The 13237-nt window shown below is 43.5% G+C and overlaps 1 long non-coding RNA gene across 2 annotated transcripts; it reads right to left on the bottom strand.

Moving 5' to 3' along the window:
* Positions 1-614: 614 nt before the first annotated feature.
* Positions 615-9876, bottom strand: LOC121559740. 2 transcript variants are annotated; one of them, XR_006658623.1, is made up of 5 exons: positions 9032-9876; positions 8184-8223; positions 6257-6345; positions 706-731; positions 615-631 (listed from the first exon to the last, which is right to left on the bottom strand). It is a non-coding gene; the product is annotated as an uncharacterized LOC121559740 (long non-coding RNA). The 2 variants fall into 2 exon arrangements; XR_006658624.1 differs by lacking the exons at positions 615-631; positions 706-731 and adding an exon at positions 4950-4987.
* Between the last annotated feature and the right edge of the window lie 3361 nt (positions 9877-13237).

Here is a 13237-nt window from a genome sequence, read left to right as displayed (position 1 = left end):
AACATAACAAAAGAGTAGTATTGAGTGAATAACATAAAATCCCACTTTTGTATGTGCAACAGGTTAGGAAAAGTATCAACCATTGAACGTGACCTTCTGGTCAGAGAGAGTGACAGATGTAATGATAAAGTGAGACGAGACAATTGGATCAAATATTTTTTATAACTAAACCTTGATAGACCACAGCTTGTCGTTTCCAATGGGAACAAATTAGTCATAGTGGGCAGAACAAGCAAGGAGGTGGGCAGAGTCAAGCACGCAATAGCGAGATCCTATTGGCACGCTCTACACTCTAAAAACAAAAGGTTCCTGGAGCATCCTTTAGGGGTTCTTATTATTATTAATAATAATACACATAACAATAAGAACAATAACACAATATTTTAGTCGTTAGTGTTTATTATGGGTAGATCCTCTGGCCTGTTGATGTTCTCCATATCCATAGACAGAATGATTTTGCAGTGCATGGTTATCGAACAGGTTTCCTGTTATATTCATCAGAGGTTATACAGATGATTAACAAAACATGCACACAACAGTATTCATCCTTGGTTTTTGTGGTAAATGTGAATGAAAAAAAACTGTTTTGATAATGGTTTTCAAACACATACCATGTCCATAATGTAGAGGCCTATGGGATATTCATTGAAGAGGTTAGGGATGGTAAATGTGATCTGCATAACATACCAATACCAATTGACATACCTTTGTATGCCGCCTCCTCTGTAAACCTGCAGACACAAAAGTGAGCAGTTCAGTCATCTGCACCCAATACAGCTAGCCTTCAACATATTCTACCTCTTTATTGATTTGATATCCATTGAATTGTCCATTTTCTGTTCTAGAAAGATTTGCACAAATATGAAAAGATAAATGGTATCATCATAAACCAATATCAATCTAGATCATACAAGGGACAAACCTTACCTTAAATTGAGGAGATCTTTAAATGTTTCAGTTAAGTGCGTGCACCTGCTGTCCTTTCAAATTCAAATGTTTCAGTTGGGCAGTTAGGTTCCTGCAAGAACCCCCACCAACTAAGGAGGTTCCTCGATGAACCCCATAGCCTTCGTCAGTGTTTGGAGAACAACAGACATCCACCATATTGATAGATGACGTCACATTGTAGTACTGATTCTGAGTATACACAACATTAAGGACACCTGCTCTTTCATTCATTACACTGAATATACAAAACATTAAGGACACCTGCTCTTTCCATGACATAGACTGACCAGGTCAATCCAGGTGAAAGCTATGATCCCTTATTGATGTCACCTGTTAAATCAGTGTAGGTGAAGGGGAGGAGACAGGTTAAAGAAGGATTTTTAAGCCTTGAGACCATGGCCGGCCCGCTCATTAGGCCGCCGCCTATGGCGGCAGATTGACGAGGGCGGACTCTTCTGAGCTAAACTGACCAAGACTCACCTCCAACAACAACACATAGAACCTCACATAAGTCTGCCCAAAAACAATGACAATTTCTCTCAACCAGTGGCATATGGGCTTTTTAGGTGAGCGCTGATGCCGCCCTTTGATAAGCAGTGCCCACTTTGTCAAAGGCAGGGGTGCAAAATATTTTGCTTGTCCATTTCCAGCACGCCTCTCCAGGGTGCTGTTGGAGAGACTCATCTCTGCAGCGCTCCACCAACGTTCTGTCAAAAAAAGTATTCAGACCCCTTGACTTTTTCCACATTTTGTTACGTTACAGCCTTATTCTAAAATGGATAAAATATAAATTCCTCAGCAATCTACACACAATACCCCATAATGACAAAGTGAAAACAGATTTTTATAAATCTTTGCAAATGTTATTTTTTTTTAAACACAGAAATACCTTATTTACATAAGTATTCAGACCCTTTGATATGAGATTCGAAATTGAACTCAGATGCATCCTGTTTCCATTTATCATCATTGGGATGTTTCTACAACTTGATTGGAGTCCACCTGTGGTAAATTCAATTGATTGGACATGATTTGGAAAGGCACACACCTGTCTATATAAGGTCCCATAGTTGACAGTGCATGTCAGAGCAAAAACCAAGCTATGAGGTCGAAGGACTTGTCCGTAGAGCTCAGAGACAGGATTGTGTCGAGGCACAGATCAGGGGAAGGGTATCAACAAATGTCTGCAGCATTGAAGGTCCCCAAAAACAAAGTGGCCTCCATCATTCTTAAATGGAAGAAGTTTGGAACCACCAAGACTCTTCCTAGAGCTGGCCGCCCAGCCAAACTTAGCAATCGGGGGAGAAGGGCCTTGGTCAGGGAGGTGACCAAGAACCCGGTGGTCACTCTGAAAGAGCTCCAGAGTTCCCCTGTGGAGATGGGCGAACCTTCCAGAAGGACAACCATCTCTGTGGCACTCCACCAATCAGGCCTTTATGGTAGAGTGGCTAGACGGAAGCCACTCCTCAGTAAAAAGGCACATGACAGCCCGCTTGGAGTTTGCCAAAAGGCACCTAAAGGACTCTCAGGCCATGAGAAAGATGATTCTCTGGTCTGATGAAACCAAGATTGAACTCTTTGGCCTGAATGCCAAGCGTCACGTCTGGAGGAAACCTGGCACCATCCCTACGGTGAAGCATGGTGGTGGCAGCATCATGCTGTGGGGATGTTTTTCAGCGGCAGGGACTGGGAGACTAGTCAGGATCAAGGCAAAGATGAACGGAGCAAAGTACAGAGAGATCCTTGATGAAAACCTGCTCCAGAGTGTTCAGGACCTCAGACTGGGGCGAAGGTTCACCTTCCAACAGGACAACAACCCTAAGCACACAGCCAAGACAACGCAGAAGTGGCTTCGGGACAAGTCTCTGAATGTCCTTGAGTGGCCCAGTCAGAGTCCGGACTTGAACCCGATCTAACATCTTTGGAGAGACCTGAAAATAGCTGTGCAGCAACGCTCCCCATCCAACCTGACAGAGCTTGAGACGATCTGCAGAGAAGAATGGGAGAAACTCCCCAAATACAGGTGTGCCAAGCTTGTAGCGTCATACACAAGAAGACTCGAGGCTGTAAACGCTACCAAAGGTGCTTCAACAAAGTACTGAGTAAAGGGTCTGAATACTTATTATTTTTTTATAAATTAACAAAAATGTGTAAAAACCTGTTTTTGCTTTGTCATTATGGGGTATTGTGTGTAGATTGATGAGGGGAAAAAAACATTTAATCAATTTTAGAATAAGGCTGTAACCTAACAGAATGTGGAAAAAGTCAAGGGGTCTGAATGCTTTCCGAAGGCACTGTAGGACATGGTAGATAAAATGTATGACAATGTAATGAGATGGACACTTATTACATCATGCAGGTTTCTCAGATCAAATAGCCTAATCAAATAAAAAATGTGTTGTCATGTTAACTAACAACATATCCTAAAAACAGGACAGGTCAAAGTAAAATGGACAATATGGAATGGACAATCACAACTGTTGTCCAGGAGTTTCACCCCATTGTCATGATCAGTGGTTTCAAGTTTGTATCTGTCAATTTGTGACAAGCTGGTCATAGCGAAAAAGAAAATACTCCCACAATATAAACACATTGCAAATAGGCTCATGATAACTCCTGTTAAAGTTGGGTGGCTGATATTCAGAGCTTAAGCACGAGCCAACATCTTTTTTTGGTCCTGTCCAGTCCAGACATCTTTTTTTTGTGTGTTTTACAAACGGTAGTCTTCATAAATGTAATAAAATTAAATTCCAGGCAACACATCTCAGTAAGCACGGCCCGACGCCAACGCCTTTTGGAAATCTTTTTTTGGTGCAGTCCGGACCGTCCTTGATTTCCACATCCACGGACATTGGTTTTTGGTTCGGTCCGTACCAAATCTAAACCAATCATAGACGTCAGACATATTTTGAACATCTGGAAAATACGTATTTTCAACTTTCATTCAGAACGGAAAATAAACCTGATTTCATCGTCTGGAAAATACATATTTTTCAACGTCCTGGAAAATACGTCTTTTAAACGTACGGAAAATACGTATTTTCACCTTTCACTCAGAACCTACATTTAACCTAACTTCAATGTCTAGAAAATACATATTCTAGACATCTTTTCAACATCATTTTGCTTACTGGGACTATTCTAGGAAGCATTTTTTGGTCTCTCCTACATTTACATTTTAGTCATTTAGCAGACGCTCTTATCCAGAGCGACTTACAGTTAGCGAGTGCATAATTATAATTTTTTTTTCTTCATACTAGGTCTGCAGAACGACAACGACCGGCCCTGCCAGTTAATAAAACACATGCTGACAATACTGGTGTCATCCATGCAAGTCTCAGTAGCATGAAATAACATCTACCTTCTCATTGAAACAGTTCATCATGAAACAGTTCTACTGCAACTTTTCATGCACAGTGGAAAGTTGAAACAAACACAAAGTTAGTTAAATAGAACCTCTTCTCATCACTCATCTTGAAAAAACCTATACCAAAACGTAGAAATCAATCCGCCATCATTAACACAATGGAAAAATCTAATGATTTATATACTTAATTGAAAGTGTGTGGGCTGCAGAGAGAAACAAAATGGTGCAGTTTCAGGGCATGTGGCGGAAAGTGATGCGGGCCCTGGAGGTGTGTGTGTGTGTGTGTGTGTGTGTGTGTGTGTGTGTGTGTGTGTGTGTGCGTGTGCTAGTGGGTCTGGGTTTGATGTTTGTATGTTGTTCTCGTTTGTACGTGTATGTTTTGTTTTGTTTATAAAAGATCAAATCAAATCTTACAACAACAAAAAAAACCTGCTCTTACCATGAGAAACAGATTTCCCAATCTTCTCCTCCTCTTCTTCATCTTTAATGTTGACATTCAGCTCCAGTGTTTGACTGCAGTCTTCCAGCTTCACTGATGCCATCTCTGGATCCTGCAGTGCAAACTGGGCTCCACTGTCACAATCAGGACCCAGTGACTGTAGGTTTGGACTCAGTGTGGAAGGAGAGAGGCAGGCTGGGTTTGTCTTCACTGTTGATGCTACCGGCCTCAGACTTAATCCGAGATGGCTAGTATTAATAAAGAGAAACTAACACAAAATGTATTTTCTTGACAGTTCTGGCGCTTTCTTTATTCTCTACAAATATATTATATTTTTTCATGTTCAATTATCTAATTACAATTGATTAGGTAGCTAAGCATTGACAACAACACATTCATACATTAATTCACATTAGACACAAAGTGCACACTTTAAATTACACAACCTAAGTGCACTTACCCTATAGTAGATTTCGTAAATTCACATAAATGACTCGAAAAACATTTAGTACAAGGTTGCAGTTTGTTTTAGGCAGCACTACACTCTAAAAATTAGGGGTTCAACAACGGTTCTTCTAAGATCCTCAAAAAGTTATTTGACGAACCTTAGGGTTCTTGGCACTGAAAATTGCCCCCAAAAGGTTTTTCCAAGAACCCCATAGGGGGTGCGATTCATCAAGGAACCTCCTTAGTTGGTGGGGGTTCTTGCAGGAACCTAACTGCCCAACTGAAACATTTGGATTTGAAAGGACAGCAGGTGCACGCACTTAACAAAAACCTTTGTCTGGTTTAAAAGCTCGCACAAGTCATTGTCCTCATCTACATTGATGTGAATGTTTCTAAGATGGAATTTCAAGGCATTGCTTTAGTGGGACATAAATGAATCAAAAATAGAATGAAGATCCTCCACTATACTGCTCCGCACAGTCACAGGAACACAATGCTTCTCTCTGATCTTCCACATAAAAAGGCAGAGATTTCTCTTAAGGCCTCTAACCAGGTCTTCAGCTTTGAAGTAACATTAGTTCCACGCGAGATCAGACATCATCGTTCACATTTTCCTCAATGTAGTGAGGCACAGGGATTACAGAACCATTATGCCCATCTGTCAGTAAATTGTGTTTTCTGTATATATGTGTCCTATATGACGCAAAGCATTTACATGTTTTCATGCAACCTCCAAGTCCACACGTTAACAGGAACCCTGGCTCACTCTGGTGATACAGACCAATGTGGCAAATCTTTTTTTTTTTTTTTTTTTTTTAAAGCTTGTTGCATATTGGGCAGTTATACAAAGCAGGCATTTTGACTGGTAGCCTAGCATTTAAAGCATTCGAATCGTCCAGCCGACAAGGTGAAAAAATCTGTTGTTCTGTCCTTGAGCAAGGCAGTTATAACACCCCCACAACAAGACCTACCCGGTAGTTGGGTTAAAAGCGGAAGTCAAGTTTTGGTTGGACCTTGCATGCAATTGACGATAAAAATGTATTTAAATTGAAAACCTTGGAAAGGAGAGGTGTAGTCCTCCAACTGATTTTGCTGAAGCCACTGGCAGACATCCTCCACTGACCATCCAGATACTTCAGAATTTCTGAAAATAAACAACAGAATCAGGTTTCATGCCAGAGTCCAGTTAGGCTATGCAAAGACACTACATACCATGTCCCTACCAGGAATACCCATGAAATGACCAAAACCAACTCACCAAAGACACTTTGGTGTGCCATTTGAATGCCATTTGTATGCTAATAGATTTCAGTTTGTATTGACTGCTATGTAGGTTAAATGTACAATTGAAATGCAGCTGTCCTACAACACATTCCTCTCTTCTCCAGACCATCTCCGGTGACCTTCTCCCCTACCTCACCTCGCTGATCAACTCATCCTTGACCGCTGGCTATGTCCCTTCCGTCTTCAAGAGAGCGAGAGTTGCACCCCTTCTCAAAAAACCAACACTCGATCCCTCTGATGTCAACAACTACAGACCAGTATCCCTTCTTTCTTTTCTTTCCAAAACTATTGAGCGTGCCGTCTTTAGCCAACTCTCTTGCTATCTCTCTCAGAATGACCTTCTTGATCCAAACCAGTCAGGTTTCAGGACTGGTCATTCAACTGAGACTGCTCTTCTCTGTGTCACGGAGGCTCTCCGCACTGCTAAAGCTAACTCTCTCTCCTCTGCTCTTGTCCTTCTAGACCTGTCTGCTGCCTTTGATACTGTGAACCATCAGATCCTCCTCTCCACCCTCTCCGAGCTGGGCATCTCCGGCGCGGCTCACTCTTGGATTGCGTCCTACCTGACCGGTCGCTCCTACCAAGTGGCGTGGCGAGAAGCTGTCTCTGCACCACGTGCTCTCACCACTGGTGTCCCCCAGGGCTCAGTTCTAGGCCCTCTCCTATTCTCGCTATACACCAAGTCACTTGGCTCTGTCATATCCTCACATGGCCTCTCCTATCATTGCTACGCTGACGATACACAACTAATCTTCTCCATTCCCCCTTCTGATAACCAGGTGGCGAATCGCATCTCTGCATGTCTGGCAGACATATCAGTATGGATGACGGATCACCACCTCAAGCTGAACCTTGGCAAGACGGAGCTGCTCTTCCTCCCGGGGAAGGACTGCCCGTTCCATGATCTCGCCATCACGGTTGACAACTCCGTTGTGTCCTCCTCCCAGAGTGCGAAGAGCCTTGGCGTGACCCTGGACAACACCCTGTCGTTCTCCGCTAACATCAAGGCGGTGACCCGATCCTGCAGGTTCATGCTCTACAACATTCAGAGAGTACGACCCTGCCTTACACAGGAAGCGGCACAGGTCCTAATCCAGGCACTTGTCATCTCCCGTCTGGATTACTGCAACTCGCTGTTGGCTGGGCTCCCTGCCTGTGCCATTAAACCCCTACAACTCATCCAGAATGCCGCAGCCCGTCTGGTGTTCAACCTTCCCAAGTTCTCTCACGTCACCCCGCTCCTCCGCACACTCCACTGGCTTCCAGTTGAAGCTCGCATCTGTTACAAGACCATGGTGCTTGCCTATGGAGCTGTGAGGGGAACGGCACCTCCGTACCTTCAGGCTCTGATCAGTCCCTACACCCAAACAAGGGCATTGCGTTCATCCACCTCTGGCCTGCTGGCTCCCCTTCCTCTGCGGAAGCATAGTTCCCGCTCAGCCCAGTCAAAACTGTTCGCTGCACTGGCACCCCAATGGTGGAACAAGCTCCCTCACGACGCCAGGACAGCGGAGTCACTCACCACCTTCCGGAGACATTTGAAACCCCACCTCTTTAAGGAATACCTGGGATAGGATAAAGTAATCCTTCTACCACCCCCCTAAAAAAAAAAAATCCCACTGGCTATAGGGTGAATGCACCAATTTGTAAGTCGCTCTGGATAAGAGCGTCTGCTAAATGACGTAAATGTAAACATACCTTCTTCTTAATCCCAATTGCATTGTGTCCATGTTCTGTTCTATAAGAATTTCAAAGGAAGGGAAAATGTGTCAAAGAATAGTCTTACAAGCATTTAAATAAAAAATATATTAAATAAATATTGAAAGATAAATGGCATCGACATACAATTGAATGCAAAATAGAATAACATATTGGAGAAAGCACTAGCCAATACAGTAAAAGTACTGCCATACAGGCCTAATATCAAATGTCAAGCTATCTTTGTACACATTGTTCAATATTTTATCAGGCTGACTTGAAAGATTATAGGCAACATTTTGCTGCGTGGCAATACTGTGTTTGGATTCTGGAGGGCATGCATATATACAAAAGAGGTAGTTTAGTCACTGTATTAATAACATTATGCATTTGAATCCCATCTATAGCTACCATCGAAACTATTAATTTCCCTCCACAAGGGGACATACATGTAACATTTCCAAAATGGGATAGTACTGTACATTTAATGTTATGCCACCTTGTGAGTTCATGATGGTATTTCATGCTGTAGCAGTCTATCTAAAGAGTCTATCTAAAGAGAATGTCGTTCAGTAAATAATACAAACCTAGTTAGGACATAACGTTAGCTAGCTAACAGTTACTAGCTCATACAACGGTCAAACCCGGCTTTCTAACGTTTACGTTAATTCTTCTGAACTAAAGTAGCTAACGTGACAGCCAACGTCATGGACGCTATTCACAGAAGACCATAATTGTCTTCGTTATTCATTAGTATTTTATATTAATTATTTCGATATCGTTATTCATTAGTATTTTATATTAATTATTTCGATACATATTCAGAGCCAAACATCAACCCAACTTACCTATTTAAATGTTGTCTCATTCAGACTTGACACGAGCGTTTTCAGTTGCAAAGTTCCCGGAAGAACTCCAACAACAATGGCGGCTCCTCGATGAACCCCACCTCCTAAGAAGTTATTTGAATAACCTTTTGGGGCTGTCTTTCATTGCCAAGAACCCTACGGTTCTCAGAGGATCTTAGAAGAACTCCAGTTGAACCCCTAATTGTAAACCATGTCGTCAGCCGGCATTCACCGCCAGGCTCAACGGCATTTACGGTCTTGCTCGTTGAAAACAATAACATTCGGTTTACCGTCTGCCTCGTACCATCTAAACGCAGCATAACTAATGTAACAGATGACGCCGTAAAATGTATTGCTGATAGTGTGCCTTGCAGCGGTCTAGTGAGCTGCGCGACACGCAGTGATAGAGACTATCGATAGATTGCTGCACGAACAATTTAACGGCCGCCTAGAATAACCGTGATAAGCACCATCTCCTTGCTCATGTCATCAAGGACAATATTGCTACTCACTGTATATCGACGTATAGGCCTGTATCGCTAGCCTAGCATAGGCTAATTCTTCCTTGTATGAACGACGGATGATTCTCCGTGATGGAGCGTACACAGATTCTGCCTGAAAGCTGGCACTGGGAACAAACAAATACAATAGTCTACTCCCGAGACTAATTCTACTTAGCTAGCTACTGTAGTTTGTAGCTGGCTATTCTGACAACAGTAGTCAGTAGAGCAGCAACATGGTTGATATTCGCAATCAATTACATCCCCGCAGCAGCCAAACATTGTAACACAAGCATATTGAACGATGCAAGCGAGGTTCAAACACAGCTACCGAGAAAGTTCATATCAGAAACATAAACCACAGCAAATTATTCTATGATGATATTATGGCGGTCCGATATTATGGCATTCCGCCATCTACTGTGCTGGAGTGTGCGATCAATCACGGTCTGCCTAATTCTGTACTACTAAGAACATAAAATAAACTTATAAATCCCTACTAACTCTCCCAAGCCCCCAATCCATTAAACTTGATCTATATCATACTGAAACAATCCACCTTTAGGATTATTCAGCATGTCAACAACCATTTCGACAGTATCATCTGTTACCCCCCATAGCTCTTTTGCTGTCTCCACAATAACCTTCAATCTGACATGTCTGCTTTCCACAACAGAGGCATGTTGATAACTTCATAGCTTTCATTAGTAAGGTTAACTTTATTCAATATCAAAGTGTCATTTGACACAGCACATTCATGATCGCAAGATTTCTGGACATGTCTTGAAACCATGCCAGGACCAGCGAAATCACCAGCCACGACAATAGGGCCACTTAGTACAGGATCAGCCATGGAAGCTCCATCAGTCTGCACGGTAGTTCCACCAGTCTGTTTTACAGCCTCTGCATATGATACATCATGACTGATTCTACACTGCTCAAAAAAATAAAGGGAACTCTAAAATAACACATCCTAGATCTGAAATGAATGAAATAATCTTATTAAATACTTTTTTCTTTACATAGTTGAATGTGCTGACAACAAAATCACACAAAAAGTATCAATGGAAATCACATTTATCAACCCATGGAGGTCTGGATTTGGAGTCACCCTCAAAATTAAAGTGGAAAACCACACTACAGGCTGATCCAACTTTGATGTAATGTCCTTAAAACAAGTCAAAATTAGGCTCAGTAGTGTGTGTGGCCTCCACGTGCCTGTATGACCTCCCTACAACGCCTGGGCGTGCTCCTGATGAGGTGGCGGATGGTCTCCTGAGGGATCTCCTCCCAGACCTGGACTAAAGCATCCGCCAACTCCTGGACAGTCTGTGGTGCAACGTGGCGTTGGTGGATGGAGCGAGACATGATGTCCCAGATGTGCTCAATTGGATTCAGGTCTGGGGAATGGGCAGGCCAATCCATAGCATCAATGCCTTCCTCTTGCAGGAACTGCTGACACACTCCAGCCACATGAGGTCTAGCATTGTCTTGCATTAGGAGGAACCCAGGGCCAACCGCACCAGCATATGGTCTCACAAGGGGTCTGAGGATCTTATCTCGGTACCTAATGGCAGTCAGGCTACCTCTGGCGAGCACATGGAGGGCTGTGCGGCCCCCCAAAGAAATGCCACCCCACACCATGACTGACCCACCGCCAAACCGGTCGTGCTGGAGGATGTTGCAGGCAGCAGAACGTTCTCCACGGCGTCTCCAGACTCTGTCAAGTCTGTCACGTGCTCAGTGTGAACCTGCTTTCATCTGTGAAGAGCACAGGGCGCCAGTGGCGAATTTGCCAATTTTGGTGTTCTCTGGCAAATGCCAAACGTCCTGCACAGTGTTGGGCTGTAAACACAACCCCCACCTGTGGACGTCGGGCCCTCATACCACCATCATGGAGTCTGTTTCTGACCGTTTGAGCAGACACATGCACATTTGTGGCCTGCTGGAGGTCATTTTGCAGGGCTCTGGCATTGCTCCTCCTGCTCCTCCTTGCACAAAGGCGGAGGTAGCAGTCCTGCTGCTGTGTTGTTGCCCTCCTACGGCCTCCTCCACGTCTCCTGATGTACTGGCCTGTCTCCTGGTAGCGCCTCCATGCTCTGGACACTACGCTGACAGACACAGCAAATCTTCTTGCCACAGCTCACATTGATGTGCCATCATGGATGAGCTGCACTACCTGAGCCACTTGTGTGGGTTGTAGACTTCGTCTCATGCTACCACTAGAGTGAAAGCACCGCCAGCATTCAAAAGTGACCAAAACATCAGCCAGGAAGCATAGGAACTGAGAAGTGGTCTGTGGTCACCACCTGCAAAATCAGTCCTTTATTGGGGGTGTCTTGCTAATTGCCTATAATTTCCACCTGTTGTCTATTCCATTTGCACAACAGCATGTGAAATGTATTGTCAATCAGTGTTGCTTCCTAAGTGGACAGTTTGATTTCACAGAAGTGTGATTGACTTGGAGTTACATTGTGTTGTTTAAGTGTTCCCTTGATTTTTTTGAGCAGTGTATATCTCTGAGCCTCTCTAGCCTCTCTCTGCACCTGGTAAAATAACGCCCTTCCAACTTACCCTTCACTCATTAAAAACACACTACCCCAGGACACCACCACTCAACACACCCTGTAACTCTTCTGAAGTCAAATCTCATACGCCCAAGTACTTCTCTGCAGCTGCCACCACAACATCTATTTTCTATGGCTTACATTCCATTTCTGCGGTACAGTTTATGACCATTGTTATGAAGGCTAAGAAGCCAACCTTACAGAAGCATATCACTCATTGGCCTATCCCTCTGTGCTGGCACATATCTACTACTCACAGGGATCCTCTCAGGATCCCTCACCATCCTCCTCTACTTTCTTCACTGCCTCAGTATACGACACCTTCTGCACTACTCTGAATCTGGCCACCTCAACCTGCCTCTCTCGTACCGGACACTTCCGATCCCCAGCAACATGGACACCCCTACAGTTGACACCAATGTTGCCTCTAAGCTGCGCTTGTGCACAGGCGCGCAGTAGCCCCCAGGACTGTAGTGCAGGAGTATTTTAGAGTTTTCCCTGTTAACACTATGAACTTTTCCCTTTACTGTGGCAATTGTGATTAATCAACACAATATTAGCCACTTTCAATGCAACATACCGAAACAAAACGAACTATGCAAGACTTAGTATGCAAAACTAACTATAGAAGATATTTTGTTGCAGGCAGAACGCATCGGATTAGGATTCTATTGCATTGACAGGCATGACTCAGCCCGTACTCTACACAGACCGGTGCGGCATAACCAATCAGAGCTGCTGTAGGCCTATATGCAAATAGACCATTGCCATATATGGATCTGTGCCATTTACTTTTAACTGAACTGTGTTTACAGCATGAGCGGGCATGAGTAGATGCAGTTGCTGCATGTAGCCAAGTGTGCAGATCTGGTTCATAACCTTTGCTAGTTAGTGAGTTATTAGCCCAGTTATAGATAATTTGTAGTCAGCAATAGGGGATTGACTGCTTCCTAAAAGAGCACAAAACATGTACATTTCTAGACATGTTTGAAAAGCTAGTCAGGTAAAGTGCTTTTTTTTGTCTTAAAGGGGCAGTGTTGTATTTTGAGACAGGCTTGAATAAACTAAGCAGCCAATAGGCAGAGGGTAGCATAATTTGTCATATTCTCTGTAATAAAGGCATGGGAATAATAATGCAT

This window comes from Coregonus clupeaformis, unplaced genomic scaffold, assembly GCF_020615455.1.
Source record: "Coregonus clupeaformis isolate EN_2021a unplaced genomic scaffold, ASM2061545v1 scaf0397, whole genome shotgun sequence".
NCBI classification, from domain to species: Eukaryota; Metazoa; Chordata; class Actinopteri; order Salmoniformes; family Salmonidae; genus Coregonus; species Coregonus clupeaformis.
This window is presented reverse-complemented; position numbering and strand designations above follow the sequence as displayed.